The sequence below is a fragment of the Phyllobates terribilis genome, unplaced genomic scaffold (genome assembly GCF_046119375.1).
Source record: "Phyllobates terribilis strain yellow unplaced genomic scaffold, ASM4611937v1 Scaffold_4__5_contigs__length_816908805, whole genome shotgun sequence".
Lineage (NCBI taxonomy): Eukaryota > Metazoa > Chordata > Amphibia > Anura > Dendrobatidae > Phyllobates > Phyllobates terribilis.
In genome coordinates, this window is record NW_027362764.1 from 54,397,964 (window position 1) to 54,423,699 (window position 25,736).

At 49.5% G+C, this 25,736-nt stretch overlaps 1 protein-coding gene and 1 long non-coding RNA gene across 3 annotated transcripts in view; one reads left to right on the forward strand and one right to left on the reverse strand.

The window, feature by feature from the left end:
* LOC141264924 (uncharacterized) overlaps positions 1–25,736 on the forward strand; it is a 65,500-nt gene that overhangs the window by 35,575 nt on the left and 4,189 nt on the right. The window lies entirely within an intron of this gene.
* Positions 1–25,736, reverse strand: part of GNGT1 (G protein subunit gamma transducin 1) — a 69,655-nt gene that overhangs the window by 6,553 nt on the left and 37,366 nt on the right. Inside the window, exon 2 of one of the 2 annotated variants that reach the window (XM_073677347.1) lies at positions 7,963–8,067. The exons of the other annotated variant lie outside the window; for it this stretch is intronic. The gene's annotated coding sequence lies outside the window, so the exon portion shown is untranslated. The remainder of the gene's footprint in view (positions 1–7,962; positions 8,068–25,736) is intronic. 2 annotated transcript variants of the gene reach the window in all.

Sequence of the window (25,736 nt, forward strand, 5' to 3'; positions counted from 1 at the left end):
GGTTCTGCTGAGGCTCCGGAAGAATTGCCTGTATGCTAAATACGAGAAATGCCTCTTTGAGCAGACCTCCTTGTCATTTTTTGGTTACATCATTTCTGAGACCGATCTACACATGGATCCCGAGAAGGTGTCAGCTGTCTTAAGTGGCCCGACCGGAGGGATTGAAGGCGATTCAATGGTTTCTGGGTTTCGTGAACTATTACCGCCTCTTCATTCCTCATTTTTCCTCCCGGACTGCGCCCATCTCTGATCACCCGTAAAGGAGCAAATCCCAGATAGTGCTCTTTCGAGGCGGAGAAAGCCTTCGTCTCCCTAAAACAAGCCTTCTCCTCCGCTCCAGTGCTACACCGTCCGGATTGCAACAAGCAGTTCTTCCTGAACGTTGATGCCTCCTCCTCCGGGGCCGCAGCAGTGCTCACCCAGAAATCCTCATCCGGGAGAATGGCAACCTGTGGCTTCATCTCCAAGCTCTTCTCCTCGTCCGAGCGCAACTACTCCATAGGAGATCGGAAGCTGCTGGCCATCAAATTAGCGCTGAAGGAGTGGCGCTACTTGCTGGAGGGGGCTCTGCACCCGTGGTCATCTACTCTGATCATAAAAACCTTATGTGCAGAATGCCGAAGACTAAACCCGCGTCAGGCCAGATGGTCACTATTCTTCGCTCGATTCTGCTTTACTTTTCACTACCGCCCGGCAAACAAGAACATTAAAGCCGACGCACTATCCCATTCATTTTTGTCTACCGACCAGGAGGAGGAGCCTCTACATATCATTGATCCCTCCAAAATAATGACCGTTGCTCCATTTGACCTGTCTCATCTACCTCCCGGTAAGACCTTTGTAGCAGTTCAGGATCGGAAGAAGGTTTTACAGTGGGGTAATTCATCCAAACTTGCTGGCCACGCCGGCCAGAGGAAGATATTTCTGCTCATTGCCCGACATTATTTGGTGGCCCACCCTGCGCAAGGATGTTGCGGAATTTGTCGCGGCTTGTTCCTCTTGTGCCCGTAACAAGATACCTAGGCACGTTCCAGACGGTCGTCTTCTTCCTCTTCCCGTGCCTTCCGCTCCGTGGCAACATATCGCAATGGACTTCATCACGGATCTCCCTGTTTCTGCCGGTTGTACTGTCATTTGGGTGGTCGCTGACCACTTTTCTAAGATGGCCCTCTTCATTCCCCTGCCTGGTCTTCCGTCTGCACCGGTGCTGGCTAAGGACTTCATCCATCACATCTTCCGTCTTCACGGCTTACCCCTCCACATTGTCTCGGATCACGGAGTTCAATTCACTTCGTGCTTCTGGAGAGCCATGTGCAAGTTGCTGGATGTCTCCTTGGATTTTTCTTTGGCCTATCATCCTCAGTCCAATGGCCAAGTGGAACGCATCAATCAAATCCTCACCAGTTTTCTTCGACACTTTGTCAACGCTCATCATGGCTATTGGGTTGAGCTCCTGCCCTGGGCTGAATTTTCCTATAACAACCATGAGAGCGAGTCTTCTGCTAAAACTCCGTTTTTTGTGGTCTACAGTCAACACCCCCGGCTTCTGTTTCCCGTCTCCTCTTCAGTGGACAATCCTGCCGCGGAGTCTCTCGTCAGCGAATTTTCTTCAATTTGGGAAGACACTAGATCTGCGCTTCTTCAGTCCTCGGAGTGGAGGAAGAAGCATGCTGATAAGAGACGTCTGGATCTGCCTCAATTCCGTCCGGGAGACAAGTTCTGGCTTTCTTCCAAATATGTTCGTCTTAAGATACCATCTTACAAGTTGGTTCTGCAGTTCATCGGTCCGTTCGAGGTTCTGAACCAAATTAATCCGGTGGCTTACAAGCTGAAACTCCCGGCCTCCTTACGGATTCCCAACTCCTTTCACGTGTCTCTCCTCAAACCAGTTGTCCTTAATTCTTTCTCTGATGATCCAGGTACCACCCCAGCTCCAGTCTCCGCTGAGGACGTCTTTGAGGTGGAAAACATTTTGGCCACCAAGAGGGTAAGAGGAAAGACTTTCTTTCTTGTGGATTGGAAGGGGTTTGGTCCTGAGGAAAGGTCTTGGGAGCCCAGGGAGAACATTCATGCCCATCATATTCTAGAAAAATTTCTTGCAGACTTAAAGAAGAGGGGGCGTAAAGGAGGGGGTACTGTAGCATCGGCGTCTCTGCCTCCTGGAGGGCAGAGTCGCCCTCCCCCTCACCGCCGCGGTCCCGATCCGGCGTCTTCCTTTTCCCCTACTGCTAAGGTGCACGTGCGCACGCTCCCTCCCTCTTAAAGGGACCTCGCGAGCCGTCCTAAAGAGTCCTCGGCCAATGGCTGGAGGACTGCCCCTATATTAAGCCCCTCCTACAAAATGGAGGTGCCTGTGCAAGGTTGTTGTTTGTGTGCTAACATTCTCCACAGCCCACAGATTCCTTGCCCGCCAGTCTGTCTAACAGTCCTGCCCGCCAGTCTGTCTAACAGTCCTGCCCGCCAGTCTGTCTATCAGCCGTGCCCGCCTGCCTACCCGGAGCACCTGCCAGTTACCTGCCGTGCTCGCCAGCCTGCCAACCCAGAGCACCTGCCAGTTACCTGCCGTACCCGCCTGCTCGTTTACCCAGAGTACCTGTCTGGCTATCCGCCGTACCCACCTGCTTGTCCACCCAGATCACCCACCAGCCTATCTGCCGCGTTCTTCCGCTGTACGGGTCAGCCCCTGTCGTCTGACCCGTGGGAGTCACCTGCTCTCACACAAAGTCGGTCCCAGAGTGGCACCGGGTTCACCTGCCCGGTCCCTCCTTGGTTCACGAAGTCGACTAAGCCGCCTTGCGACCTGGGTCAGTCCGAGTAGGCACTTAGTTACGCCCCTCTGGTCCCTCCTTGCATCAAAGCACAGAGGTTCCACCCCCCGGACCCGTAACACAAATTCTGTATTATCTGTGTAGTTTCTGAGGTTAAAACGGCAGCAGGACCTTTTGTGACATCATGTGACCATGATGTCACCAAAGATCCATTACCCTGTGGGAGTCTGGCGGAACTAAAGAGGAGCAGACAGGCTTGTTAGTCGTTTATATTGTCTGTGTATGTACTGTGTGTTTATATATGTGAGTGTATAAGTGCTGTGTATATACGTGTGTGTGTGTGCTCTGTGTGTATATTCATGTGTGTTTATATACATGAGTGTGTATTCTGTGTGTATATACATATGTATATGTAAAGATATGTCTGCTGTGTATATAAATGTGTATATGTGCTGTGTGTATGTATATGTGTGTATCTGCTCTGTGTATATATACATATATATGTGTATCTGCTCTGTCTATATACAAGTGTGTGTATGTACATTTGTGTGTATTCTGTGTGTATATAAAAATGTGTGTGCTATGTATATAAATGTGTGCATATGTGCTGTGTGTATGTACATGTGTATATGTGCTCTGTGAATATATATGTGTGCTCTGTGTATATACAAGTGTGTGTATGTGCTGTGTATGTACATGCGAGTGTATGTGCTGTGTGTGTATATATACATATATATGTCTATCTGCTCTCTCTATATACAAGTGCACTATGTGTATGTACATGTGTGTGTATGTGCTGTGTGTGTATATATACATATATAGAGTACAGACCAAAAGTTTGGACACACCTTCTCATTTAAAGATTTTTCTGTATTTTCATGACTTTGAAAATTGTACATTCACACTGAAGGCATCAAAACTATGAATTAACACATGTGGAATTATATACTTAACAAAAAAGTGTGAAACAACTGAAAATAAGTATTATATTCTAGGTTCTTCAAAGTAGCCACCTTTTGCTTTGATGACTGCTTTGAACACTCTTGGCATTCTCTTGATGAGCTTCAAGAGGTAGTCACTGGAAAAGGTTTTCACTTCACAGGTGTGCCCTGTCAGGTTTAATAAGTGGGATTTCTTGCCTTATAAATGGGGTTGGGATCATCAGTTGTGTTGTGCAGAAGTCTGGTGGATACACAGCTGATAGTCCTACTGAATAGACTGTTACCTGCTTTTTTCTTGCCATAATACAAATTCTAAGTAAAGAAAAACGAGTGTCCATCATTACTTTAAGAAATGAAGGTCAGTCAGTTCGAAAAATTGGGCAAACTTTGAATGTGTCCCCAAGTGCAGTTGCAAAAACCATCAAGCGCTACAAAGAAACTGGCTCACATGACGACCGCCCCAGGAAAGGAAGACCAAGAGTCACCTCTGCTCCTGAGGATAAGTTTATCCGAGTCACCAGCCTCAGAAATCGCAGGTTAACAGCAGCTCAGATTAGAGACCAGGTCAATGCCACACAGAGTTCTAGCAGCAGACACATCTCTACAACAACTGTTAAGAGGAGACTTTGTGCAGCAGGCCTTCATGGTAAAATAGCTGCTAGGAAACCACTGCTAAGGACAGGCAACAAGCAGAAGAGACTTGTTTGGGCTAAAGAACACAAGGAATGGACATTAGACCAGTGGAAATCTGTGCTTTGGTCTGATGAGTCCAAATTTGAGATCTTTGGTTCCAACCACCGTGTCTTTGTGCGACGCAGAAAAGGTGAACGGATGGACTCTACATACCTGGTTCCCACCGTGAAGCATGGAGGAGGAGGTGTGATGGTGTGGGAGTGCTTTGCTGGTGACACTGTTGGGGATTTATTCAAAATTGAAGGCATACTGAACCAGCATGGCTACCACAGCATCTTGCAGCGGCATGCTATTCCATCCGGTTTGCGTTTATTTGGACCATCATTTATTTTTCAATAGGACAATGACCCCAAACACACCTCCAGGCTGTGTAAGGGCTATTTGACCAAGAAAGAGAGTGATGGGGTGCTACGCCAGATGACCTGGCCTCCACAGTCACCAGACCTGAACCCAATCGAGATGGTTTGGGTTGAGCTGGACCACAGAGTGAAGGCAAAAGGGCCAACAAGTGCTAAGCATCTCTGGGAACTCCTTCAAGATTGTTGGAAGACCATTTCCAGTGACTACCTCTTGAAGCTCATGAAGAGAATGCCAAGAGTGTGCAAAGCAGTCATCAAAGCAAAAGGTGGCTACTTTGAAGGACCTAGAATATAAGACATATTTTCAGTTGTTTCACACTTTTTTTGTTAAGTATATAATTCCACATGTGTTAATTCATAGTTTTGATGCCTTCAGTGTGAATGTACAATTTTCATAGTCATGAAAATACGGAAAAATCTTTAAATGAGAAGGTGTGTCCAAACTTTTGGTCTGTACTGTATATATAAATGTATATATACACACTGCTCAAAAAAATAAAGGGAACACTTAAACAACAGAATATAACTCCAAGTAAATCAAACTTCTGTGAAATTAAACTGTCCACTTAGGAAGCAACACTGATTGACAATCAATTTCACATGCTGTTGTGCAAATGGAATAGACAATAGATGGAAATATTGGCAATTATCAAGACACCCTCAATAAAGGAGTGGTTCTGCAGGTGGGGACCACAGACCACATCTCAGTACCAATGCTTTCTGGCTGATGTTTTGGTCACTTTTGAATGTTGGTTGTGCTTTCACACTCGTGGTAGCATGAGACGGACTCTACAACCCACAGAAGTTGCTTAGGTAGTGCAGCTCATCCAGGATGGCACATCAATGCGAGCTGTGGCAAAAAGGTTTGCTGTGTCTGTCAGCGTAGTGTCCAGAGGCTGGAGGCGCTACCAGGAGACAGGCCAGTACACCAGGAGACGTGGAGGGGGCCGTAGGAGGGCAACAACCCAGCAGCAGGACCACTACCTCAGCCTTTGTGCAAAGAGGAAGAGGAGGAGCACTGCCAGAGCCCTGCAAAATGACCTCTAGCAGGCCACAAATGTGCATGTGTCTGCACAAACGGTTAGAAACCGACTCAATGAGGGTGTCATGAGGGCCCGATGTCCACAGATGGGGGTTGTGCTCACAGCCCAACACCATGCAGGATGCTTGGCATTTGCCACAAAACACCAGGATTGGCAAAGTTGCCACTGGCGCCCTGTGCTCTTCACAGATGAAAGCAGGTTCACACTGAGCACATGTGACAGACGTGACAGAGTCTGGAGACGCCGTGGAGAGCAATCTGCTGCCTGCAACATCCTTCAGCATGACCGGTTTGGCAGTGGGTCAGTAATGGTGTGGGTTGGGAATCCTCCATGTGCTCGCCAGAGGTAGCCTGACTTCCATTAGGTACCGAGATGAGATCCTCAGACCCCTTGTGAGACCATATGCTGGTGCGGTTGGCCCTGGGTTCCTCCTAATGTAGGACAATGCCAGACCTCATGTGGCTGGAGTGTGTCAGCAGTTCCTGCAAGATGAAGGCATTGAAGCTATTGACTGGCCCGCCCGTTCCCCAGACCTGAATCCGATTGAGCACATCTGGGACATCATGTCTCGCTCCATCCACCAACGTCACGTTGCACCACAGACTGTCCAGGAGTTGGATGATGCTTTAGTCCAGGTCTGGGAGGAGATCCCACAGGAGACCATCCGCAACCTCATCAGGAGCATGCCCAGGCGTTGTAGGGAGCTCATACAGGCACGTGGAGGCCACACACAATACTGAGCCTCATTTTGACTTGTTTTAAGGACATTACATCAAAGTTGGATCAGCCTGTAGTGTGTTTTTCCACTTTAATTTTGGGGGTGACTCCAAATCCAGGCCTCCATTGGTTAATAAATGTGATTTTCATTGATGATTTTTGTGTGATTTTGTTGTCAGCACATTCAACTTTGTACAGAACAAAGTATTCAATGAGAATATTTCATTCATTCAGATCTAGGATTTGTTATTTGAGTGTTCCCTTTATTTTTTTGAGCAGTGTATACGACGCGCCCCCTGGGCCGTGTGTAGGGGAATACCCGGAGCCGGGTCTGTGTGATGCTGGGGGTTGTAGTCTCCGTGGCAGCGACCCGGTCCCGTGGCTCAGGGTGGTCAAACCAGTGGCGGATCTGTTTATTTGGTTTTCAATGTTTAAATGTCCGACTACGCCACCCGTGGATTGCGGTCACTGAGAACCGCCGCTGCGGGGCAGACCGCTGAGGCTGATGTTGTGTGCGCAGCAGAGGGTAGTATAACTCCCCACAGGAGGAGTATAGCCTCAGGGCAGTGAGTGTTGATGGTGGGGGTGATGGTGCGTGGGAGCAACAGTAATGACTCAGAGTCCAGTGATGCAGTCCAGGGTCTTTACTCACAGTTTTACACTCCAAACCACTTCTGCAGGTAATGGCTGCCCACGTCGTACTGCGCTCACCAGGTGAGGGGCTCGGCCAACTCCCAGGTACCTTTGGAATGCTTTTCAGGACCCCCTTTGTGCGTCCTTTCTGTGGCCCGTCGTACCCCACAATTGACCACGTTTCTGTCCAGCTGCCTCGGGCCTTGGCGGGCAAACATATGTTCCGTTTCCCTGGGCCCTATATGGTGCCTTCCTAACGGGTGTAGTGAGGGGCCCGTGACACGTGCAATGCCACAGCCTCCGGTTACTAGCTGAGGGTAGTTGCTCTCCTCAACTAGATGAGGGATCCGGTTCCCTTTCTTGGCCTGACCCCCCTACTCTGGTAGCGGCGGGCGTACGGTGGTGACTGGCCGGTCCGCACCCCTGGGGTCCCTTCACTCCACTCCTGGAGCCTCCTCCTTTCCTCTCCTCTCCTTTCTTCTCCTCCAGGCCCAGGCTTTGTGACTTGGCCTGCCCGCGGAGCAGAGCTCGTTCAGAGCCCCTGCTCCCTCTCTTCTCCTCTCTGACTTAACTGAACTCAACTCCTAAGATGGTGCCCACCTTATATACTCTTCCTTACAGTGCACCCTGGATCTACTCTCCCCACCCACACACTACCGGGTTCCCCCTTTCTAGGTGTTCCCTCCCCCCACTCCAGCCAGGGACAGGGGCAGTTGTGCTCACTCTTGGGAGCATTGTCGCCCTATCCCCCGGAAATGTGGTGTAGTGCATGTGGGTGTTAGGGTCCTGAGCCACACTCCATCCTTACCTGGAAGTGAGGTATCGCACCTCTGGGTGAGATGCAATACCTCTGTAGCGACCGAACCCTTGGGGCGCTACATTCCCCCCTGGTAAATCACAGCACGTCCGCGGGCTGGAACAGAGCAAAAGACAACGTAAATTAGGACATGCAAAAACTTTTGAATGCATTCACATATAAAATTACCAACAATTAATTCTTTTCCCTTTATGGGAGGCTCGTTTTCTCTTAACGTTACTGTTTACGTTTCTTTTACTACATTATATAACTTTCTTCGCACATATAAAAACTTCTTTTGCATATAAAACATTTTTCAGATAAAACTTTTTTTTTTTTTTAACAGGTTACAACACGGTCTGCAACTAGGTGTCCATTTTCTTTAAAGTGCAATCTTGAAAGCACGAACTTGAGGGACCCGTCCCAAACCCTCAACGGAGGCCCTGGGGTGGCTGCAGGGCATAGACGATCCAGATGCTGGAGCTCGCCTTCGGCCACCTCCGACGGGTTTTTGTTCTGAGGTCGTTTGTTGTAGATTCTTATAAAACCAATAGGGGGCACTTTAAGAAGTGCAACTATTTCCATGGATTGGCTGCTCCCAGTCCTCAGCTGGATAGAAAGGGTTGGCTGCTCCCAGTCCTCAGCTGGATAGTTCACTGACCCTTTTCGGGTAACTTCCACAAATAAACTGACAACAATCCCGAACCGGGTGAACTTTGTTTATAATCCACTAACCGGCGTGACTCTTCCTCTTTTACCCTGACGGGTAACTATTTACAGTGCATGCTGCCGCCATCTAGTAGTGTTCCTGCTCCTCGTACTCTTCAGAGCCGTCCGGGTCCTCAACGTAGCAGGGTTCACGGTAGCGCTCCTCTTCCTCCCGCTGGACGTTGAGGGCGTACCACCCTCGCAGGCCTCGATGTCGGGTGTACGACACCTGATCCCCCGGGAACAGATCCCGTTTCGGGTGACCCTTGGGCAGGCGACTCTCCACTCCGATTAACAAAGAGGTCTGTGTCTGTTGTCGGGTCCCGAATGAACCCCACCCCTTCTCCTGGTGGAACCTGACCACGATCCCGGTGACTTTGGGACCGCGTGCAGCCTGGGGGTCTCGGCGGGTTTGGGTCTTCTCCTCCGCGCTCCGGGCCTGTAGCTGCTCCTGCTTTTGGCGCAGCGCCTGCTTCTCCCTCTCCAGCTGCGCTATCTCCCGGCGGCAGAATTCTTGCCTACGTGCTGCGTCCGCCCGCGTCTCTTGCGAGAACCCCATCAGGTCCTCCCCGGTCTGGTCCCACTCGATTTGGACCTCTTCTTCCGGGAGCTGGGGAATGGTGACTGGCTGCAGAGCGGGCAGGAGCGGAGGAAGAGGGGCTTTGGCCTCCGCGGATGGGTCCCTCCGGTGGCAAGGGCGAACCCATCCGTGTAGCAGGGGAACCGGCTCCCCATCAGGACCGGTGAGCTGGCTATATAAGTCCGTGCCCAGGGGTGGTAGTGTTGGGACCGGGGGCGCTAGCTGGTGGAAGGCGCCTGGGGGCATTAGGCCTTGCGACCAGGCCTGGAGCGGTCCGCTTTCGACCGCACCCAGTATCAAGGGGCACGGCATGGGACGTGGTCCGGCGGCTGCTCTCGGGACTTGGGGCCTAGGTGTAGGCGGCGGGAGCGGGAGAGACGCAGCGACTTCCGGGGCTATCGGCTCCGCGACGGGGTCCAGGGGCAGGCAAGTGGTGCCAGGGTCTGTAGCAGGGGCGTCCCCCTTACCTGCTCCCATTGCAGCGCTGCTCTCAGCCTGCGGTGGTCTCTCCCTGTCCTCAGGGGCAAGCACGCTGTCAGGTGCTGGCAGCGCCACTTGCTGCCGGGTCGCGACCCGCCGGTGCATCTCTTCTTTCCACCCCGCGATGGCCTCCCGCTGCGCCTGGACCATCCTCCGGTTCAAATCCTCGAGCCCAGCACGGAGGAATTCAGGGTCCTCTACGGGGAGCTGGGCCATCAGCTCCGCGAAGCTGCACGAAGACTCTTCGGCCTGCAGCAGGCCACTGGCACGGGTACTGGGGCTGGTGCTGCTCGCCATCTCCGGGTGTGGTCTGCCAAGACTGATCCAAACCACACCCTGCCCTTCGGTTTTCTTTCCCTTCCGCCCATGTTGGGGTGGTCCCGGGGCAATCTGCTGACAGTCACTCTCAGGGGCAGCCCCCGCACGTTGTTGGACATCTCTGCAGCCGCACTCATGGCTGTTGGGGGTGGGCTTCGTCTTTGGCGCCATTCTGGGACCTGGCCCACGATGGGAGGTCGCTTCTTGCTGTCTTTTGGCGCGCACATAATGGCGTCTGTTCTTCTGGGGCAGGCGCCACCTTCAATACAGTGGAACAGTCTTTAGGCACACATTACCCGATGATAACGGGTTGGTTTCAATCCTGCCAACTAGGCCAAAGTTGACGTGCCCCCTGGGCCGTGTGTGGGGGAATACCCGGAGCCGGGTCTGTGTGTAATGCTGGGGGTTGTAGTCTCCGTGGCGGCGACCCGGTCCCATGGCTCAGGGTGATCAAACCAGTGGCGGATCTGTTTATTTGGTTTTCATTGTTTAAATGTCCGACTACGCCACCCGTGGATTGCGGTCACTGAGAACCGCCGCTGCGGGGCAGACCGCTGAGGCTGATGTTGTGTGCGCAGCAGAGGGTAGTATAACTCCCCACAGGAGGAGTATAGCCTCAGGGCAGTGAGTGCAGATGGTGGGGGTGATGGTGCGTGGGAGCAACAGTAATGACTCAGAGTCCAGTGATGCAGTCCAGGGTCTTTACTCACAGTTTTACACTCCAAGCCACTTCTGCAGGTAATGGCTGCCCACGTCGTACTGCGCTCACCAGGTGAGGGGCTCGGTCAACTCCCAGGTACCTTTGGAATGCTTTTCAGGACCCCCTTCGTGTGTCCTTTTTCTGGCCCGTCGTACCCCACAATTGACCACGTTTCTGTCCAGCTGCCTCAGGCCTTGGCGGGCAAATGTATGTTCCGTTTCCCTGGGCCCTATATGGTGCCTTCCTAACGGGTGTAGTGAGGGGCCGTGACACGTGCAATGCCACAGCCTCCGGTTACTAGCTGAGGGTAGTTGCTCTCCTCCACTAGATGAGGGATCCGGTTCCCTTTCTTGGCCTGACTCCCCTACTCTGGTAGCGGCGGGCGTACGGTAGCGACTGGCCAGTCCGCACCCCTGGGGTCCCTTCACTCCACTCCTGGAGCCTCCTCCGTTCCTCTCCTCTCCTTTCTTCTCCTTCAGGCCCAGGCCTTGTGACTTGGCCTGCCCGCGGAGCAGAGCTCGTACAGAGCCCCTGCTCCCTCTCTTCTCCTCTCTGACTGAACTGAACTGAACTCAACTCCTAAGATGGTGCCCACCTTATATACTCCTCCTTACAGTGCACCCTGGATCTACTCTCCCCACCGACACACTACCGGGTTCCCCCTTTCTAGGTGTTCCCTCCCCCCACTCCAGCCAGGGACAGGGGCAGTTGTGCTCACTCTTGGGAGCATTGTCGCCCTATCCCCCGGAAATGTGGTGTAGTGCATGTGGTTGTTAGGGTCCTGAGCCACACTCCATCCTTACCTGGAAATGAGATATCGCACCTCTGGGTGAGATGCAATACCTCTGTAGCAACCGAACACTTGGGGCGCTACATATATTACTGTATATATAAATTAGAGACCATTTTTAAATTGATACAACATATTCACTTTGATTTATCATACAAACATCTTTGGGTCCAGAAATAATTTTTTGACTAATGGAAACTTTGGCTTTTGATTAGGAAATGTGTTGGACGTACTCAACATATCTTTCTGGACGTTAAGAACAATTGATCAAAGAATTCCCAAGATTATTAATACATATTTTCAGTTTTCTATGAATATGACAAGAGATAATGTTTTTGTCTAATATTAGTGAGGAACAAATCTGGCAAAATTCGAATTTGGGAGATTCTTGAAATTGGGCAGAAAATTCAAGAATCAATTGTAGATTTTTAGAATTTATTATAGTTAAAAAAAAAGTTTTATCCGGCCTTCACCTTCTCCAGGCCGGTACCTTCATGGGTCCGATCACTGGTGTGGTCTTAATTTTACCATTTTTGCCATTTTTAGCGTTTTAAGGCTCCCAACATCTTTGGCGTCTGTGTTGCGATGTGCACACGTCACATGTTGAACGCTCAGGATCTCGCCATCTCTCTAGTAAATGAGATGCCAAGGATGCCAGCCACCATAAATCGCTAAGAATGAAGTAGAAGACTAGTGGCCTGAAGAAGACAAGTGAGGGACCAGTATTATTATTTTTTTCCTTTCCTGTACTGCCCTTTTGAATCCAGAAAACTTGAAACCATCCTGCCGACTATTTTCCTTAACTCAAATGTGAATTGAAGCAGAAAAAAGCAAAATTTTTGGATTTCTACCTAACATTATTATTTGTACCATCTCACATTTACCATGATTTCTCCTCAATGTTCACCATATGCTCACAGTAGGGTAATGACTGGATTCTTCAGCCGCGGTGGAGCTAATAGTCTTACAGAGCAGGATGAGACTTGTAGCTCAATGATATAGAAGTATCAGTTGCTTAAGTCCTTTCTAAGGAACGTTAAATTGGGTCACATGGGCATCACCAACTAATCCATCTAATAAGCAGACGCCTTAATCCAGATTAGTACAAAAACAAATATAGCAAAATGTCTGTACCACAGGACTGGCGTATAGCAAATGTGGTGCCAATATTCAAAAAGGGGACAAAAACCGAACTTGGAAATTATAGGCCGGTAAGCTTAACCTCTACTGTGGGTAAAATCCTGGAGGGTTTCCTAAGAGATGCTATACTAGAGTATCTGAAGAAGAATAACCTCATGACCCAATATCAACATGGGTTTACGAGGGACCGTTCCTGTCAAACTAATCTGATCAGTTTTTATGAGGAGGTAAGTTCTGGACTGGACCAAGGAAATGCAGTGGATGTTGTGTATATGGACTTTTCAAAAGCTTTTGATACGGTTCCACACAAAAGGTTGATACATAAAATGAGAACAATGGGGATAGGGGAAAATATATATATGTGGGTTAAGAACTGGTTCCGTGATAGGAAACAAAGGGTGGTTATTAATGGAAAACACTCAGACTGGGTCTCAGTTAACAGTGGGGTACCCCAGGGGTCAGTATTGGGCCCCCTTCTTTTTAACATATTTATTAATGACCTTGTAGGGGGCATACAGAGTAGTATTTCAATATTTGCCGATGACACTAAACTCTGCAGGGTAATCAATACAGAGGAGAACAATTTTATATTACAGGAGGATCTATGTAAACTAGAAGCTTGGGCTGATAAACGGCAAATGAGCTTTAATGGGGATAAATGAAAGGTAATGCACTTGGGCAGAGGAAATAAAATGTATAATTATATGCTTAATTGTAAAACACTGGGCAAAACTGTAACTGAAAAAAACCTGGGTGTATTGGTGGACGACAAGCTCACGTTTAGTGGCCAGTGTCAGGCTGCTGCTGCAAAGGCAAATAAAATAATGGGATGCATTAAAAGAGGCATAGATGCTCATGAGGAGAACATAATTTTACCTCTATACAAGTCATTAGTGCGACCACACTTAGAATACTGTGTACAGTTCTGGTCTCCGGTGTATAAGAAAGACATAGCTGAACTAGAGCGGGTGCAGAGAAGAGCGACCAAGGTTATTAGAGGACTGGGGGGTCTGCAATACCAAGACAGGTTATTACACTTGGGGTTATTTACTGTGGAAAAAAGAAGGCTTAGGGGTGATCTTATTACTATGTACAAGTATATGAGGGGACAGTACAAAGACCTTTCTACTGATCTTTTTACTCTGAGGCCTGAGACGGGGACAAGGGGGCATCTTCTACGTCTGGAGGAAAGAAGGTTTAATCATAATCACAGACAGGGATTCTTTACTGTAAGAGCAGTGAGACTATGGAACTCTCTGCCGCATGATGTTGTAATGAGTGATTCACTGTTAAAATTTAAGAAGGGCCTGGATGCCTTTCTTGAAAAGTATAATATTACAGGTTATAAATACTAGATTCCTTGATAGGGCGTTGATCCAGGGAACTAGTCTGATTGTCGTATGGAGTCGGGAAGGAATTTTTTTCCCCAATGTGGAGCTTAGTGTTTGCCACATGGTTTTTTTTTGCCTTCCTCTGGATCAACATGTTAGGCTATGGGCTGAACTAGATGGACTTAGTCTTCCTTCAACCTTAAAAACTATGTTATGTGTGTAAATCTGCTATAGGGTCACTGTTACTGGACGTTATTATTATTTATTTTATTGCACCGCTAACGCCAGCGCAATGTACAGACGAAGACATGGAGAACACTATGTAGTAATCATGTAGCAAAACAAAGGAAAGTACAAAAGTGATGGACAAGAAGATACAATCTACAGGGGAAGACGAGGGGGGAAGTATGTTAGATTCATAAGATAGATAGATATGAGACACACGTCTTAACCATTAAATTCAGATTTCTCCTTCAGTCCCCATTGCCCCCAGTGTATAACCTCTGCCTCTCCTCCATGCCGTCTGCCGTTACTACCATGTGACAGAGCGGCCGGTGGTGCAGAGCTCACTGATACCAGCGCGTCCTGTAATAGGAGCCACCGGGGTAACAAGTCCATCCATGACATTTCTTCCTCCTGAATCTTCCCCCATCACCTGTGAGTGATATTATTGAAAAGTGGAAGGAACCGCAGCAACTCAGCCACGAAGTGGAGACCCCGTAACGTTACAGAGCGGGGGGGCCGAGTGCTGAGGAGCAGAAAAGTCACCACCGCTCTCCTGACTCCATAACTGCAGAGTCCAGACCTCCTCTGGTATCAGCACTAATACTGCATCCCCGCCGGGAGCTTCATGGCCGAGCAGCTGCATACAGCCTTACATCGCCAAGCACAATGCCGAGCGTGGAGTGGTGCGAGGCCACCACCACTGGACTCTGGAGGAGACGTGTTCTGTCCAGTGACGGATCGCAATTCTCTATCTGCGTGTGATGGAGGAGTCTGGGTTTGGTGATTCCAGGAGGACGTTACCCCCTGACTGCATTGTGTCCGCTGTACAGATGGTGGAGGAGGATAATGCTATGGGCTGTTATCAGGGGTTGAACCCCGGCCCCTCAGCTCCAGTGAAGGGAAATCTTATTCTTCAGCACAAGACATTGTGGACAATTGTAGGTTCCAGCTTTGTGGGAACAGTTTGGGGTTCGTCCTTTTCTGTTCCCCATGACTGTGCCCAGCGCACAAGCTCCATACAGACATGGAGGGGGAAACTTGAGCGGCCGCACAGAGCCCGGACCTCAGCCCCATCCTATAATGGAGATTGTGAGTCCGGACCCCCAACATCAGGGTCTGACCTCACAAATACTCTTCTGGGTAAAGGGGCAAAAAATCCCACAGACGCCTCCAAAATTTTCCTAGAATACGTACAGTATATTCCACGAAGACTAGGTTGTTATATATGAGCTACAACGGGAGAATGACTTTATAAATGTGTATATATATATATATATATATATATATATATATATATATATATAATAGACACTATTTCCGGCCCCTGGAGAATGTTTCAGCCCTATAAGACCTAAATTCTTCTTGTTGTGAAATCCTATCCAATGACACCATAGGGGGACCTCATTTTTATCTTTATGGCAGTATTCGGATGTCATTGCAGTTGCCTTTAAGTCTCAGAGTGTCTCCGACATCATACCCCCACTGATCATAAATAGTGTTGAGCGAGCACTAAAATGCTCGGGTGCTCGAAGCTCAGGTCGAGCTCGCCGTGATACTCGGGAGCTCGACCCGAGCAACGAGCCCAATGTTAGTCTATGGGAGACCCGAGCATTTTTGCGGCGGCACCCCCGGCAGTCTGTAGAAAGCCTAAAAAGTGCCCAAAATGATAGTGACAGTGCTCAAAAGACATGGGGACAGCATGGGCATTGCCCCAGGAAGCATTTCTGACCCCCAGGTCACTGCTGTCAACAACGTGGTCAGAGGTATTAAGCCACTTTTAAGGGCTCACAATAAAACGTTCAAAAACTAAACTAAAATGGTTTTCCTGTGAAATATGTTAAGGAAGTTCCTTTCCAGGGCAAAGACTTGTGTATAAGGTAAAATAAATAACCAAAAACAAAAATACTCCTCCACACCTTGGGCTATGTTCACAAGTAGCATTTTTTTTGCATTTTTGCACTTTTGTATTGCTTTCAACCGTGACAAATGCATTCACCGGGAAATGTCATTTTAACATTCTACAATATTATCTGGCCATGTGCTATGTGACACATGCATACAGTGCTGAAAAGACATGGGAACAGCACGGGGAAGACCCCTGTAAGTGACGCGCCCCCTGGGCCATATTCTTTAGGGGAATATCCGGAGCCGGATCAGATGGGAGTTGTAGTCTTCCGAGTGGCTGTGACCCGGTCCGTGCCCAGGGTGTCAAGCTCAGAGTATGTGGCAGTCCTACAGATGTTATAAAGTTCTTAATGTCGACTACGCCACCCGTTGTATTGCGGTCACTATGGCCGCCGCTGCAGCAGGGTCCGCTGAGGCTGATGGTGTTGGTGCAGCTTTTGGTAGTATAACCCCCAACGGGTGGGGTATAGCCTCAGGGGGTCAGGTGCAGAGGATGGGGGTTGTGGTGGTGCAGCATAGATGTTAAGTGAAGACAGAGTCGGGTTGTGCAGTTTAAGGTATTTACTCACTGCTGATGTTCCGGTCACTCCAGCTTCAAGTGACCACCCGAGCCGTGCTGCGTCCACCAGGTCCTGGATTCAGCAAACCCCCAAACAAGTCCGGAGCGTGACCCTGAGCTCTCCTTCTGTCCTTTCCTCTGGCCGTCCCCACTAGTGATCCACCTAGGTCCAGCTCCCTCGGGCCTTCTGTTGGGAGACCCTTGGCCTTGGGTTCCCTGACCCTCCACGTGGTTTGCCTTCGGGGTGGATGTGGTGGGTGGCCGTGGCAGATCCTGCCCACGGCCTCCGGTCTCTGGCTAGGGTGTGCTTTTGCCCCCACCAGTTTGGGATCCGGTACCCTATTGCCGACTCTTCACCCGGGGTTTGAATTTGGGTTCTCAGAGTCCTTTCTTTTTCCCTCTCTGGGTCTTTCCTTCTCTGCTCCACTCTCTCTCTGCAGGCTCATCTGGACCTCTGCTTCTTACTGACTCTGACAGACTGACCCTGATCTTTGATGGTGCCCACCTTATATACTCCCTCTATGTGTGAGCTCAGGTGACCAGCACCCAATGAGCTCCTATCTTTACCCAGGCTGCTCCCCCTATCTGCCCCTACACTACTTGGGATGTACCACCCCCCTCCCACTCCAGCCAGGAACAGACTCGGTCGTACCTGCACATTTCTAAGTGGGAGTACCGTTGGTCTGTTCCTCGGAAATGGGATGTGTGTAGTGCATGCAGCCTACCGAGCTCAGGTCCACACTCCATCCTTACCCGGGAGTGGAATATCACACCTCTGGGTTGAGGTGCAATACCCCTGCAGCAGCCGAATCCTCAGGGTGCTACATAAGCATCTCTGACACCCAGGTCACTGTCTAAAAGTGTGCCCATCAGAAGTGATCTTTGCCGCATCAGAAGATGCAGACTTGCAACTATCCCCGTGTAAGTCCTTGTCCCAGGGCAGTGTTCAATTGTACCTCCCCCATTCCTTGCAATGCAAGCGCAAGTATGCAGCCTGCCATCCACCCCCAGGCTGCAATACCATACTGCTTGCTTGCTTGCACTTGAAATTGGGCCTTTTAGGCATGTGGAGGCGGAATCTGGCCACCACGTCATGGCTACGTCAGCGGCCTGGTATCCATACTCAGTCCTCAGCTGCCCGGCGGCCGGGTGTCCATACTCGGTCCCCAGCCGCCTGGGGGCGGCCGGGTGTCCATAAACGGTCCCCAGCCACCCCTATTTGTCCCGGTGCACCTTATACACAAGCACGCATACCAAAACATTACCTGTGCCCTCCCCAGTGCATTTAGTGGGAAGGACAGCCTAACCACAAACACATGGACAGGTGAATGTGGCCACTGACGCCTTCACACTGGGTTAATATTGTGGAAGCCAGGACACAGTTGGACACTGGGATGCAACACGTCCTCCAGACATAGAGGATTGCGGGTCCTGGGTCAATCAGGCTTCAACACAAAGTTCAGAAGGTAGACAGCAGCAGTGGTCGGCCTCCAACACAATGAGTAAATTATTCATGATCATGAGGCCATCCATCTCCTTAGCTTTCTGTTCCTTGGAATGCAAGCGCATGTATGTAGTAGCGGCTAGGCCTGAGGTGGTCAGCGTTTTGGCGCATATCCTACCTCCTCCGAGGATTGCTGGATGTTTTCCTGCTACTATCCCAGTTCTATGACTCCCGTTAAAACAAAGCTTCAGGTGATGAATGATGGATGAGGTGGTGGCAAAGGAGAAAGAGCAGGAGGAACAGGGACCACTCACATCAATATCAGGCCAGTCAACCACACATGTCTTGTAGGATATGTTTCTGTACCAAAAGGAGCGGTTCGGCTACACAGTTATAGGGCATACAGTGAGTGCAATGCCTACCAAAAATTTCGAGGCACTCCAATGCCCCTTGGAAGTGACATGGAGGTCAGAGGGCCTTAACTAAACCGTTTTTTCCATTTATAGCAACTGGGTCTCCTGTACACTGTTGGCCTAAGCAGTGAATGGAAGGCTTTCCAAAAATTATGAGGAACTGCAATGCCCCTTGAAACAGATGTGGATTACAGTGTACTAAAAACCTTCTACCCATTATTGGGGAGTGGGTCTCCCTTAGTGTTCGCCTATGCATTGAAAAGCAAAAGCTGACTAAAATTAGGAGGAAATGCAATGTGCGTTGGAAGAGTCGTGGAGGTTAGAGTTAATTAAAAACAACATTTCAATGCCCCGTGGAAGAGCTGTGGAGTTCAGAGTGGTTTAACAAGACGGTTTAAATGCCCCTTGGAAGAGACGTGGAGGTCAGAGTGGTTTAACAAGACGGTTTTAATGCCCCTTGGAAGAGACGTGGAGGTCACAGTAGCTTAACAAGACTGTTTTAACGCCCCTTGGAAGAGTGGTGGAGGTTACAGTGGAATAAAAAGACAATATCAATGCCCCGTGGAAAAGACATGGAGGTCACAGTAGCTTAACAAGACGGTTTTAATGCCCCTTGGAAGAGTGGTAGAGGTAGCAGTGGAATAAAAAGACAATATCAATGCCCCTTGGAAGAGTGGTGGAGGTCGCAGTGGAATAAAAAGACAATATCAATGCCCCGTGGAAGAGACGTGGAGGTCACAGTAGCTTAACAAGACGGTTTTAATGCCCCTTGGAAGAGTGGTGGTGGTCACAGTAGCTTAACAAGATGGTTTTAATGCCCCTTGGAAGAGTGGTGGAGGTCGCAGTGGAATAAATAGACAATATCAATGCCCCGTGGAAGAAACGTGGAGGTCACAGTAGCTTAACAAGACGGTTTTAATGCCCCTTGGAAGAGACGTGGAGGTCACAGTAGCTTAACAAGACGGTTTTAATGCCCCTTGGAAGAGTGGTGGAGGTCACAGTGGAATAAAAAGACAATATCAATGCCCCTTGGAAGAGTTATGGAGGTCGCAGAGGAATAAAAAGACAATATCAATGCCCCATGGAAGAGACGTGGAGGTCAAAGTAGCTTAACAAGACAGTTTTAATGCCCCTTGGAAGAGTGGTGGAGGTTACAGTGGAATAAAAAGACAATATCAATGCTTCGTGGAAGAGACGTGGAGGTCACAGTAGCTTAACAAGATGGTTTTAATGCCCCTTGGAAGAGACGTGGAGGTCACAGTAGCTTAACAAGACGGTTTTAATGCCCCTTGGAAGAGTGGTGGAGGTTACAGTGGAATAAAAAGACAATATCAATGCCCCGTGGAAGAGTGGTGGAGGTCGCAGTAGCTTAACAAGACGGTTTTAATGCCCCTTGGAAGAGACGTGGAGGTCACACTAGCTTAACAAGACGGTTTTAATGACCCATGGAAGAGTGGTGGAGGTCGCAGTGGAATAAAAAGACAATATCAATGCCCCTTGGAAGAGTGGTGGAGGTCGCAGTGGAATAAAAAGTCAATATCAATGCCCCGTGGAAGAGACGTGGAGGTCACAGTAGCTTAACAAGACGGTTTTAATGCCCCTTGGAAGAGACGTGGAGGTCACAGTAGCTTAACAAGACTGTTTTAACGCCCCTTGGAAGAGTGGTGGAGGTTACAGTGGAATAAAAAGACAATATCAATGCCCCGTGGAAAAGACGTGAAGGTCACAGTAGCTTAACAAGACGGTTTTAATGCCCCTTGGAAGAGTGGTGGAGGTAGCAGTGGAATAAAAAGACAATATCAATGCCCCTTAGAAGAGTGGTGGAGGTCGCAGTGGAATAAAAAGACAATATCAATGCCCCTTGGAAGAGACGTGGAGGTCACAGTAGCTTAACAAGACGATTTTAATGCCCCTTGGAAGAGTGGTGGAGGTCGCAGTGGAATAAATAGACAATATCAATGCCCCGTGGAAGAAACGTGGAGGTCACAGTAGCTTAACAAGACGGTTTTAATGCCCCTTGGAAGAGACGTGGAGGTCACAGTAGCTTAACAAGACGGTTTTAATGCCCCTTGGAAGAGTGGTGGAGGTCACAGTGGAATAAAAAGACAATATCAATGCCCCTTGGAAGAGTTGTGGAGGTCGCAGAGGAATAAAAAGACAATATCAATGCCCCATGGAAGAGACGTGGAGGTCAAAGTAGCTTAACAAGACAGTTTTAATGCCCCTTGGAAGAGTGGTGGAGGTTACAGTGGAATAAAAAGACAATATCAATGCTTCGTGGAAGAGACGTGGAGGTCACAGTAGCTTAACAAGATGGTTTTAATGCCCCTTGGAAGAGACGTGGAGGTCACAGTAGCTTAACAAGACGGTTTTAATGCCCCTTGGAAGAGTGGTGGAGGTTACAGTGGAATAAAAAGACAATATCAATGCCCCGTGGAAGAGTGGTGGAGGTCGCAGTAGCTTAACAAGACGGTTTTAATGCCCCTTGGAAGAGACGTGGAGGTCACACTAGCTTAACAAGACGGTTTTAATGACCCATGGAAGAGTGGTGGAGGTCGCAGTGGAATAAAAAGACAATATCAATGCCCCTTGGAAGAGTGGTGGAGGTCGCAGTGGAATAAAAAGTCAATATCAATGCCCCGTGGAAGAGACGTGGAGGTCACAGTAGCTTAACAAGACGGTTTTAATGCCCCTTGGAAGAGACGTGGAGGTCACAGTAGCTTAACAAGACTGTTTTAACGCCCCTTGGAAGAGTGGTGGAGGTTACAGTGGAATAAAAAGACAATATCAATGCCCCGTGGAAAAGACGTGAAGGTCACAGTAGCTTAACAAGACGGTTTTAATGCCCCTTGGAAGAGTGGTGGAGGTAGCAGTGGAATAAAAAGACAATATCAATGCCCCTTGGAAGAGTGGTGGAGGTCGCAGTGGAATAAAAAGACAATATCAATGCCCCTTGGAAGAGACGTGGAGGTCACAGTAGCTTAACAAGACGATTTTAATGCCCCTTGGAAGAGTGGTGGAGGTCGCAGTGGAATAAATAGACAATATCAATGCCCCTTGGAAGAGACGTGGAGGTCACAGTAGCTTAACAAGACGGTTTTAATGCCCCTTGGAAGAGACGTGGAGGTCACAGTAGCTTAACAAGACAGTTTTAATGCCCCTTGGAAGAGTGGTGGAGGTCACAGTGGAATAAAAAGACAATATCAATGCCCCTTGGAAGAGTTGTGGAGGTCACAGAGGAATAAAAAGACAACATCAATGCCCCTTGGAAGAGTGGTGGAGGTTACAGTGGAATAAAAAGACAATATCAATGCCCCGTGGAAGAGACGTGGAGGTCACAGTAGCTTAACAAGACGGTTTTAATGCCCCTTGGAAGAGACGTGGAGGTCACAGTAGCTTAACAAGATGGTTTTAATGCCCCTTGGAAGAGTGGTGGAGGTTACAGTGGAATAAAAAGACAATATCAATGCCCCGTGAAAGAGTGGTGGAGGTCGCAGTTGCTTAACAAGACGGTTTTAATGCCCCATGGAAGAGTGGTGGAGGTCGCAGTGGAATAAAAAGACAATATCAATGCCCCTTGGAAGAGTGGTGGAGGTCACAGTGGAATAAAAAGTCAATATCAATGCACCGTCGAAGAGACGTGGAGGTCACAGTATCTTAACAAGACGGTTTTAATGCCCCTTGGAAGAGACGTGGAGGTCACAGTAGCTTAACAAGACGATTTTAATGCCCCTTACAAGAGCCATGCAGTACAGCATATTAAAAAACATTATTTCCATTATTGGGGAGTGGGTCTCCCATAGTCTTTGCCTATGCCTTCCAAGCAAAAGCTGCCAAAAATTAGGACAGAGGAATTTTCAATGCTGGCAACACGGACCACGGTCACCCTGGTGATATAGTGGTGGTGGAGGCTGAGGATAAGGAGAAGAGCAAAATACAGCCGAAATGAGGAAGCGCATATCCATGTGTGGGTGTGAAGCAGTGCATGGGAATACACCTCATTAAACAACAGTGGATTTGACTTTATGTTACGCTGCTGTCATTTGGTGGTGATGAGAAGTCTGGCCCAATCCAGCCCTTGTTCATTTTGATAAGGGTCAGCTTGTCAGCATTGTCAGTTGACGGGCGAGTGCGCTTATCAGTTATAATTCCCCCAGCGGCAATAAAAACACACTCCTATAACAAGCTAGCGGCAGGGCAGGCCAGGATCTCCAAGGCATACAGAGCGAGTTCATTCCAAGTGTCCAGCTTGGATACCCAATAATTAAAAGGCACAGAGGAATCACGGAGGACGCTGGTACGGTCTGCAAGGTACTCTCTCACCATCTTTTGAAACTTTCCACTCCTTGTGAGAGTACCCCACGCCTCAGGGCCTGTAAGCTGGGCGGGTCTCAGAAAACTGTCCCAGAATGTTGGCAGTGTTCCCCTGCCTCTGCTGGGTTGGAGTTGCGTCTCTCTCGCCTGTACACCATGGTTGGTCAGCGAACTGTGACCTCTGCCGCTAGCATGTTCAGATGGGAATTTTTTTAACAGTTCTGCAGCAAGGGCCTTCTGGTACTGCCCCATTTTTGTAGACCTCTCCACCTCAGGAATAAGAGAGTGAAAGTTCTCCTTGTAGCGGGGGTCTAAAAGTGTCACCAACCAGTAATGACTGTCACCCAACATTTTGACAATGCGAGGGTCACGGTTAAGGCAGCGTAACATAAAGTCAGCCATGCGTGCCAGACTGGTAACGGGCAAGACTTCCGTGTTCTCACCAAGATGACGACTGACCATGCTCTCCTCCTCCTCCCCCCTGTCCTGAACCGACCGTATGACAGTTGTACAGGTACTACCGTCTACAGCGCATGATACCAGCTCCTGTTCTTCCTCCTCCTCCTCCTCTCCCTCATTGTCCCCCAATGAATGTTGGGATGAGATGAGGCTGGGCTGTGTGTAATCGCCCGCTACGGCTTCTTGATCCATCTCATCATACTCTGGCTGCAATGCCTCCTCTTTAATTCTCTGCAGAAAGCGTTGCAAAAGACAGACAAGTGGGATGCTGAAGCTAATGACGGCGTCATCGCCACTCACCATGTTGGTGGACTCCTCAAAGTTTGTCAGGATGGTACATATGTCAGACATCTTTGGTCCACTCCTGAGGTCTTATGTGTGGAGTCTGACCTGAATATCGATGGCCTTGTTGCAGCTGGTACTCCACAACTGCTCTCTTCTGCTCACAAATCCTTTGCAACATGTGGAGGGTAGAGTTCCAACGTGTGGGGACATCACACACCAGTCGGTGTGCCGGAAGCTGCAAATGCTGCTGCAACACAGCAAGGGCGGCGGAAGCTGTAGCCGACTTCCAAAAATGAGCTGACAGGCGGCGTACTTTGACGAGCAGAACTGGCAACTCGGGGTACGATTTAAGAAATTGCTGAACCACGAGGTTAAGCACATGAGCCAGGCATGGTACGTGTGTGATCTCGCCTCGCCTCAGAGCCACCACGAGGTTACGGCCATTGTCACACACGACCATGCCTGGATGAAGGTTCAGCAGTCTCAGCCACATATCTGCCTGCTCTTTCACAGCTGTCCACAACTCACAAGCAGTGTGAGGTTTATCACCTAAACTTATGAGTTTCAGCACAGCCTGTTGCCGCTTGGCTGAGGCAGTACTGCAGTACTTCCAGCTTGTAACTGATGTGGTGATATCTGAGATGGAGGCTGAACATGAGGAGGAGGAGGAGGAGGATGATGCGCAGGAGCTGTACACTGTGGGGGTAACTCTGACTGACATAGGGCCCGCAATCCTCGGTGTGGGGAGGATGTGTTCCGTCCCAAGGTCCGACTGGGTCCCGGCTTCCACTATGTTTACCCAGTGTGCCGTCAGGGAGATGTACCGTCCCTGGCCACAAGCACTTGTCCACGTGTTCGTTGTCAGGTGGACTCTCCCAGTAACTGCGTTGTTGAGGGCACGGCAGATGTTTTGGGACACGTGCTTGTGTAGTGCGGGGATGGCACACCGGGCAAAATAGTGTCGGCTAGGGACCGAGTACCGAGGTACGGCCACCGTCATAAGGTTGCGGAAGGATTCCGTCTCCACCAGCCTAAAAGGCAGCATTTCTAACGCAAGCAGTCGTGACATGTGTGAATTTAGGACTGTGGCCTGTGGGGCGTTGGCTGCGAATTTGCGCTTTCATTCAAAGGTCTGGGATATGGACAATTGAACACTGCGGTGGGACGTGGACGTTGATGCTGTTTCTTGAGAAACTGCCATAACAAGTAAAGACTGAGAGGAGGGGGCATCTTTGCATGCAGTATGAACAGGGGTTTACCTTGCAAGCACAACAGGGGGTTCTCTTACACGCACAACCAGCGAAAGAAGCAGTGGTGACACCCTCTGACACTGGTCGTGGACCCTGGGGTTCGCCCTACAAAGTCGGGTGCTTTGCTGACATGTGCCTGATCATGCTGGTGGTGGTCAGGCTGGAAGTTTTGTCACCCCTGCTGATGCTGGCCTGGCAGGTGGTACAAATGGCCTTTTTGGGGTTATCAGCAGAGTCTTTAAAAAAATTCCAGACTCTGGAAGATCTACCAGTTGTACTGGCAATGTCTCTCGTGTTGGTGTTACGGGGAACGGTTTCCCGCCTTCTGTCTGCGGCCACCACACTGCTTCTTCCTGCCTGTTGGGGTACTCTGCCTCCCTCCCCCTGTGTGCTGCTGGCCTCGCTCTGCGTGTTCTCCTGCCACGTTTCGTCAGTTACTAGATCATCCACCACCTCCTCCTCTTACACTTCCCTACCACGGTCCTCCTCCTCACTTTGCGGCAATTGTGTCTCGTCATCGTCCACCTCTTGTGACAAATTGCCAGCGTCGCCTTCCTGTGGCCGTGGCTGTTCAAATATTTGGCCATCGCTACATGGGAACTCCTCTTCCACCACTTCAAGCGGAGCAGGCGCGGGGCCCAAATATGGAAATGGACCAGTGAACAGCTCTTCAGAGTGTCCAACTGTGGGATCAGTTGCTGTCTGACGACACTCGGCATGGTGGGAGGAAGGAGCATCAGGGTGAGGAGGAGTATGCGATCAAGACTCACGGCTACTAACACTTGATCGTGTGGAAGACAGGCCGAAGGTGGTGGTGCCCAGGTGACTGGAAGTATTATCTGCTATCAAATTAATAACCTGTTCACACTGATCAGTTCGCAATAG